Source organism: Capsicum annuum, chromosome 6 (genome assembly GCF_002878395.1).
Source record: "Capsicum annuum cultivar UCD-10X-F1 chromosome 6, UCD10Xv1.1, whole genome shotgun sequence".
NCBI lineage: Eukaryota > Viridiplantae > Streptophyta > Magnoliopsida > Solanales > Solanaceae > Capsicum > Capsicum annuum.
The window spans coordinates 76240350-76249398 of NC_061116.1; the positions used below are offsets into that span (position 1 = coordinate 76240350).

The 9049-nt window shown below is 34.5% G+C and overlaps 1 long non-coding RNA gene across 1 annotated transcript; it reads left to right on the forward strand.

The window, feature by feature from the left end:
• Positions 1–6370: 6370 nt before the first annotated feature.
• Positions 6371–8738, forward strand: LOC107875013. Its single transcript, XR_001675692.2, has 2 exons — positions 6371–7147; positions 8673–8738. It is a non-coding gene; the product is annotated as an uncharacterized LOC107875013 (long non-coding RNA).
• Positions 8739–9049: the final 311 nt, after the last annotated feature.

Here is a 9049-nt window from a genome sequence, read left to right on the forward strand (position 1 = left end):
TTACCATTGGTTAGAGGTCCCAGTCCACTTACCATTGGTTCGAGGTCCCGTTTACTTACCATATGAGATATGTCGGTTCGTGGTCCTAGTCCACCTACCATTGATTGGAGGTCCTAGTCCACCTAATATTGGTTTAAGGTCCAGTCCACTTACCATATAAGGTGGTTGGTTTGAGGTTCTTTTTTAATGTATTGTAGGAGCTCATTGTGTCTAAAAAATAAGGGTAGAAGGTTGGTAGTTCATCACCCTTTTTCTCATGAATGAATGTGTGATAAATGTATGTTACGACTTATTTCATGATTTGACTTGATGCGTCACTACATGTATATGTGTCTTCGATATGTCTATTCTTATGCAAATATGATTGAATATGATGGATTGACTTGGATTGATCAAATGTACTATTTTATCCTTATCTTTGAGTTATATGCTAGTTTTCCAACCACTAATGGTCCTCGAGCTCTATGTCCCCAAGCGACATAGGTCCCGGAGCTTCTTTTTTTTTCCTAGGCAGTGACTTGTAGATCGAGGCGGTTTGTGTTGTGAATTGAAGTGGTGAGATTTCCTACTATGGAAGGCATCATTTCCTAGTCATTATCTTTAGAATTAGTCTCTTTTGGACTTAGTTTGGCTATTGTTGGAAGCTTTTCCCGACATATACTTTTATTGACATCAGTTTTGTATAGAGGCATTGTGAATGACTGTGGGCTTGGGTATATTGGATAGACTATTGTTATTAATGAAATGGTAGATATTATCTAGCACTTGACTATTAGTCCTATATTTTCTCTATCTTATCATATGATTAGAATCCATCCGACCATTATGGATAATTATTGATGTTCGGGTTGGGTTATCGGGGAGACCTTCGATTCATGAGTTCTTGAGGTGCCCATACGACATAGCCCAAAATTCAGGTTATGTCAGGTGTGGGAATTGGAATAGAGGTCGAGCATTCCCCTAATTTAATGATTTTGGTATTGAAATTTGTTTAGAAATTGTGTTATCTCCACCCACTTGTGTCTTTGGTTTTGAAATATAGATTAACATATGATTTGACATTACTTACCCATACTATTGCATTGCATAAATGGTTAAAAGTTTAAACATGGATTTTGAAGGCCTTTTCAGTTGTGTATTGATTGAAATTAAAACCTTGGGGTCGAGGCATTCCCCCGAGTGGATTTGATAAACTAAAAAGGGGTCGAGGCATTCCCCAAATTGGATTTAATTAATAACGAGGGTCGTGGCATTCCCTCAGTATGATGGAGTATAATTCAAATGGCATAAGTGTAAGCTTGCAAGCGTAAAGGTATGACAATACCTTTGTTTGCCTTAATGTGTCATTCCATGTTAAATGAATGAGTTATGTGAAACTTATTTTATTATAGACTTAAAGGAGGTTGTGTAGCTAAGTCATAAAGGTTGAGGTCCCAAGGGGACTGATACTGGAAACTCTTGTTTGCCGAATTGAGGTTGATCTTGATGACCGTGTGCATATGTCACACTTTATTTATATTTGTATCCTGGATTGACGTGTGGTAAGGGCATTCCTTAGTCTTTATTGATACCTCCAGTGCATGTGGCTAACACGTACTAGGTCTCTTTCGGCAGGAGGAGTTGAACCTATTTAGCCTGTGGGTACCTTTTTATGATGGTTGAGCTACACATTCCATACTAATGCTTTAAAGTTCATGATAAGCCTTGTTCCATATCCCGACATATTATATTTATGTATATGTATATGCATATAATTGTCTGTAGTAGTTTTAGATGATTTTAAACTGTTGATCATGACATTATTTTATCCTTTCCCTGAGTTACATGCTAGAGCTTAACCAGATAACCATCTCTGGATGTTGTATCCCCAGTGATGCAGGAACCAAAGATACTTGTGCCTTTTCTGTGCAGTGATAGGTGATCTTGGACCGTTCGTGAGTCAGCTTGAAGTGGTGAGCCTCCTTCTTCTGGAAGGCCGTTACTTCTTGGTTTATTTTATGTCATAGACTATTTCTCATGGTTTTTTTTCCTATCATCGGGGGCATGTCCCAACTTAGATTGTTTTCAGATAGTAGAGGCTTTGTGGATTACTGTGGATTAGGTATTAGTTATTGACATATCTTAGACTCCTTTGAGCTTATCTTTATCTATCTTGTCATATATTTGGAGTTTATCCGCAACTAGGATATTATGTTCTGTTTGACTAGGCAAAAAGGATGGTCTTCGGTCCATGAAGGACTTGAGATACCCATCTTGGCTAGGCCCTGGTTCGGATCATGACATAGAGTTGCTGCATTATTGTTGTAATAGAGTTATTACAAGAGTTAGAATTAAGAGTGTAATCCTTGTGATTACGAGAGCCTGTAATCATGTTTGGCTTGAAGTTAGTGGAGTTGTTGTAAATCATGTGAAACAGGTCATGGTTTTTTCCTCTTTGAGCAAGGAGATTTCCACATAAATATTGTGTCCCACTTACTATTCTTACGTCTAACTTCATTGTTTTTTAAAGTGTTGGAACTGTCTGTCAAGGTACCTAGTCTCTTGAACCTTATTGTTGTTTATTTTTTTGTACCTAACTTCATCTCTCGTTAAACTGTTGTGCAAATCTATTAAGGCACGTAGTCCCTTGACTTGTGGTAGATGCATATAAGCCAACACGTGCGAAACAGAGATGTATGCATAATTGGTTTATTTTGATTAAGGGATTTTAAAAATAAATTAAAAATATTTTCCACTTGCAATGAAAACGGAGAATTTGTCTATCTTGAAAGTCAATGGAAGAGTTCTTTTAGTCCCCACTAATTACTTTTGAATTCAAAAGTACCCTTTATGGATGGCGATGTACAGAAAAGTTCGATAAATTCTCGTCACCATGACGACAGTAGTTTTGCAGTGTCTTTTAATAGTTTTGTGCCCCCCTTTAAAATAAATTTAATAACATTAATTGCAATGTTTGTCAAAATATCTAAAAGATCAAACTATTTCACTAATGGAGCATAGAGACTTTGGGAATTTCACTTGTAATTAAAATAAAAAATGAGCTCATGAGTTAGTATCTGTACATAGTAGTGTATTTATACTAATTCCTAACTTCTTAAGTTAACTAACTCAAGTTGTACTACTAATCCTCTAACTAATACTAACAGAAAATATCTAATGACAACTGGAAAATAAAAAATATCCAATAACTAACTTCATGACAATTGGATCCTACTCGATAGTCTTGACACTGTTTCCTTCCAATGCTTAATACCCCTCTTCAAGCTAGGTGGTATGAATATGTTCTTCATTCCTAGCTTGGAGATCAAATAAGAATGTTGCAACTTGCTCAGGCCTTTGGTTAGTATATTTGTAGGTTTCTCAGCAGTAGATAAATACACAATGTGCACAAGTCTATTTTGTTGCTTGGTTCTTTAATGAACCATAAGGTTAGCTGCAATCTATAAGACAGTTTTACTGTCACTATGTAAGCATACGGGCAACTGTAACTCACCATCCAACTCTATGAACAAACCAATCAACCAAATAATTTCTGTTATAGAGGAAGCCAAACTTATGTATTCAGCTTCTGTTGAGATTTCAATAAGTGTGGACTATTTCTTAAACTTTTGAGAAATCAATGAATCACAGAACTTGATCATATATCTGGTACTAGATTTCATTATGTTGATGCATGAGCCCCAATCAACATCACAAAAGGCTTGAAATGAATTAGACTTCTTTACAGACATCAAAATCCCAAAACCAGGTACTTGTGTTACATATTTCACCACTCTAATTAGCTGCCTCCAAGTGGGATTACTTGGGAGCATGCATAAACTGACTTAGATTCTGAACATCAAAAGCAATATCAGGTCTTGTGATTGTGAGATACAGTAATCTTTCAGTGAGTCTTTAATACCCCCTTTCCTCAGGATCCAATAGAATAGACTCTTTGCTAGTTGTAAAATGAGCATGATAATCTAGAGTAGTCAGTTTATGATTTAATTCAACTGGTGTTGCAACAGGGTTTGAACCACTAGTCCAGAATTTGATATAAGCTCTATTGCATATTTTCTTTGTTGCATAAGAATCCTATCTGAATTCCTAACAAATTCTATGCTATGGAAGTATCAAATATCACCCAAATCCTTGATCTTAAAATTATCTTTCAACACCTATTTAGTAGCATCTATTAGCTCCTTGCTACTACCGTAATCAGCAAATCATCCACATAAATCAGTACTATCACTATCCCTTCTACTGACTTCTTGGTTATTAATTAAGAATAAGCTAAATGACTTTGATGAAATAAATGACTTTGATGAAAGCCAGCTATGATCAAAGCAGATGTTGGTTTCATATTCCATTGTCTAGAGTCTACTTGAGTCCATAAATGGACTTAAGAAGCCCACACTTTCAGATCACCAACTCTATCATCTCTAAATCCCTGTGGTAATTGCATATAAACTTCTTCATGTAAATCTTATAATAATAAAGCATTATCAATATCTATTTATTGAATAAACCACCCTTTTACAGCAGCTAAAGAGATCACAGTTCTCATTGTTACCATTTTGACAAACTGGGGAGAAGGTCTCCTAATAGTCAAGTCCTTCTCTCTAATTATACCCCTTTTCCACTAGCTTGGCATTGAATCCTTAAACTTCCCCATCATCTTTGTACTTTGTCTTAAACACCCACTTATATCCAATGGCCTTCTTTTTGGCGGGTAAGTAAACTACCTTCCAAGTTCCATTACTTTCTAGTGCTTGTATTTAGACTTCATTATTGCAACCTATCTTACATCTTTTACTACTTGAGCATAAGACTATGGCTTTGTCTCAATAAAAGTTGAGCTATATAATTTTGATAAGATGCAAATAGGCTACTATAGCCAGTATTGTTTGCAATAAGATACAAGCATAAATAAGCTGATTTTGATCTTGTTCCAGTAAAAAAATCCTTCTGCCAGATGGAAGACCTGCTAGTTCTTACTAAAATCCTTCTTCTAGTATGCAAAGCCATTGGTCAACATGAGTAAATGAGATCAGCTCTTCAGTAACTTGCTCCTCAACCTGGGACTCACCATTACTACCAGCATGCAGGGGTTTATGCTACATTCGTGTTGCAGTTTCTTCAGTTGAGAGTTCAGTATTGTTAGAATTATCTTTTCCTGCAGGAATTATTACTACTGGCACTTCTTCAACATATGAAAGGGGATGATTAGTAGGAACTACAAAGATGTCTTCTGCTACAAAGTTATTCAGGACACCCTTGTAACACGATTGAAAAGGTAATATATGTTCACAAAAGTAAACATTTCTACTAACAAAGAAGGTCCTTGTCTCTAAATCATAAACCTATACCACTTCTAAGAATTCCCATACCCCATTGGGACGGACTTTATAGCTCTAGCTCTAAACTTGTCTACTTTGACAAAATTTATTGCATAGTAAAGACAACTAATGATCTTCATGTGTGATAAGTCTGCTTTCTTGTTGTACATTATGTTTTAAGGTGATTTATTTCCCAAGATAGTATATGGAGCCATGTTGATCATATACACGACTGTAGTAATACACTCTCCCCAAAATCTTGAAGGCAAACATCCTTGAAATTTGATTGCCTTGATAGTCTCAAGGATTTGCCTATGCTTTCTCTCCATCACTCCATTCTGTTATGGGGTGTGTGGACATAAAATTTGATCAATAATTCCATGGTTGGCCGATAGTTCTTTGTATTGTACATTGAAAAACTGAGCGCCATTATTAGATCTAAGTATTTTCACTTTTCTACCGAACTGAGTCTTTACCATAATTAAAAAAATTGTTAGCCAATTTTGTCCCGCCTTTCTTTCAAATCATCTCTTTGCACTTCTAAATAATTTTGATCGCTCAAAAATATATATATGTATGATATTCCTATAATTAGGAGTTTATGAAAGTCCAACAACTATTTGTATATTTAAAACTAAGAATCATCATCATCATCATCATCATCATCATCATCATCATCATCATCATCATTATTATTATTATTATTATTATTATTATTATGGTTATATTTTATATTATCGTCGCATTTCCTAAACTTTCGAAAAAAGACATTATTTTAATCAAATAAGTATTTTGTGACTTTCTTCTTTATAAATATTATCGTTTTATCATGCAACTTTATTTAAATATTTATATTTTAATATCAAATGATCTTTGTCATTTATTCGGATATTTGTAACATGTTTCATTAAAAGGTGCTATCTAAATTAATTTAGAAAGCCTAAAGAACATAAGAAAGAAGGCATTTTAAATCAGCCCATTCTATAATATTCTTGCAATTTGGCCCAATTTCAAAACTTGACCCATAAATCCCACTTTTTCCCTCTCTACTTTTCTACCTCACCATGTGGGTACCACGTTTGCATCAAACGGTTATAGAATGCACCCAAATACACGAACCTCACACTTCTCCCACACTTTTGCATGCAACCAACACCTCCTTCGCCATGTGCCACGCCCGAATTGGCTGGTCAACATCCACCTTAAAACCCCAAAATCTCATTTATCATGAAGAGCCTATTATGCCTCACTTTATTCACTTAAAATGACCCAACTACCCTCAAGCCCTATATCAGATTGCATTTTTCCTTTCACCTCCAAAGTGTCCTTTCTCTCCTCCTTTCTCTCTCTCGTTCAGCATCTCTTTACCCCTTTCAAGGAAAATTTTCAGTCTTTCACCATGGTGGATAGAGGTTGCTACTTCATTTTCATGATGAATCCTTTCAATCACGTGAAGATCGAATGGAGACAAAATCCAACGTTTGAATTTCAAACGTTCAACTTGAGGAACCCAATTCCCGCTCAAACGGATAACCCTAGAAATTCTTCTATAAATACTTGTGTCTTGGAATCCATTTGCAGAGGATTTTTGGCAGCCGCAACACCTACAACTCAGGGAGTTATTACTCTCTTTCTCGCTAAAATATACTTGTTTGCTTTACTTTTTTTGGTCGAGCGAACTTTCTTTCATTTGATCATCTTTTTGGTCTCGAAAAAACTCTTTTTAGCCATCTCTTTACTCCAAAACTTTTCAAATCCACTGTTTAAGTTGTTTTGAGAGTAAGGGATAAACTCGAGACCTACGCCTCACGTTCACTGCACCAAAACAGGTCAGTATTTTCCTCATTCTGCCCTTCTAACTCTAATGTTTCTTTTAAAATATGCTTATGATTTGGTATTGTGAAGCTGTGATGGCCATAGGTTTGTTCACTGATTCTCAACTAATTTTCCCACCCAAAATTTGTTTAAGAGATAATGGGAGTAAGGAAATCTTTGTTTAATGTGATTGATGTTGTTAAATGCCCAAGCTTAATATTATGTTTTTTTTTCATAAAAGTGAAAAAAAGTGCAGCAAAAAAATATAGTTAATGTGTTAAACTTTAATTCAACTTTATCTTTGGGGGTAATAACTTTTATCTTAAATTGAGAATAAAGCAAAAAAAAGTTGTTCAACTTTAATCTAATTATTGAATATTACTGAAGGCACTTGAGGTTAACTCAAGTCACAACGTGCACTTGGTGAATATAGTACTGAAAAATATAGTACTATCTTTTGTTACGTTCATTAGTATGGTACTAGTTGGCCTTTTTATCATTTTGTGTTGGTTTGAAATTTCTCAAACACTTGTTTATAGCAACATCTCTTTTTTTTCATGTGCCTATTATGGTCCTTTAGAATACTGAATGTATTTGTTAACTTAAAGATCTCAATTTAGATGTCCACTTAAAGTATGACTACACTATGATTTCTTGATTTGCTAGACAAAATACTATATATGGAATATGTACTCTTACTTGGTTCAAGTATGGCGAGACCATGGTATTAGAAGTTCTATGTTTTGTCATCGATATGTTGAGTTTGAATAAGGTTCTAGTAGTATTAATCTAAGTATGTGTGACCAAGAACATTTACTGAGAAATCTCGAACATATGACATCTTTTGAGGATTTGTCTTTGCCATGATTTTTTTTTTCCTTTTTACTAAATATCAATTATATAATAATGGGGATATGAATGCGCTTAAAGTTTTGCCAATAGCCATCTATTTATTTCACTGGATATGTATTATGTCCCCATAATTAGATGTCATGATGATAGTTAAGTCATCCTCCTGTTTGAATATTAAAACAGGTTTTGAAAATATTTTGTACCCATCTTTTTTATACAATAAAAGAGGTTTCAGTTTATTCGTATTGTAAATTTGTCTTCACGTATTGTTATATTTATGAAATAAATGTGTGACGATGAGTAAAAAGGTGCATTTTTTTAAGAATTGATCGGGCTTATATATACTGTTTTTTCTTAGGCAGAACTAATGGTTAATGTATATATTAGCTGTAATATTGTTCCTTTGCGGACGGTAAAGTATATGCCTACGGTGCTCTCTTTCTTGGATATAATATATTGATTTGGGCATCTAGTTTAAATTCCTTCCTTTGCTACTGCAGCATAAAAATTAATTATGTAGTTCATCATTAAGTTATACGTAGTTAAAGTTTTAGTTTATTAGCATAAATGTTTGTATATTCTTAAACCCATTTACGTTGTTACTCCATATACTCCATATGAAGAGTTAAAATTGCTTCTAATTCTTCACTTTTTCCTTTCTTTACATGTACGCTTCGGAGCAAATAGAGTCTTAATTCAAGACTCTCGCTAATGAGATCTCAAAATGAGACTCGATGTTGTCCCTCATCCGAGCAAAAAATCACATTTCATATTCTTAAAGTCAAAGCCACTAGTGGTTTAGTGCATCTTCCCCTTCTTCGAGTTTTATTTTCTTATGTACGCTTGTTATTGTCTTTCATTTACGTATTTTGCACATTGTTGTTGTTTGGAATTTGTGTTTTATTTGCTTGAACTTGAATTGGTAAAGGTCATCCAGATATAATTAGCAAATATAGTTGTTTCTCTCTCCGTTTTTTTTTAAGGCAGAACCGCTAGGTTTCGGTATTTAATTCATATTATGAAAAGATTAAAATTTGATAGACGAAAATATATCTTTTAGAGTT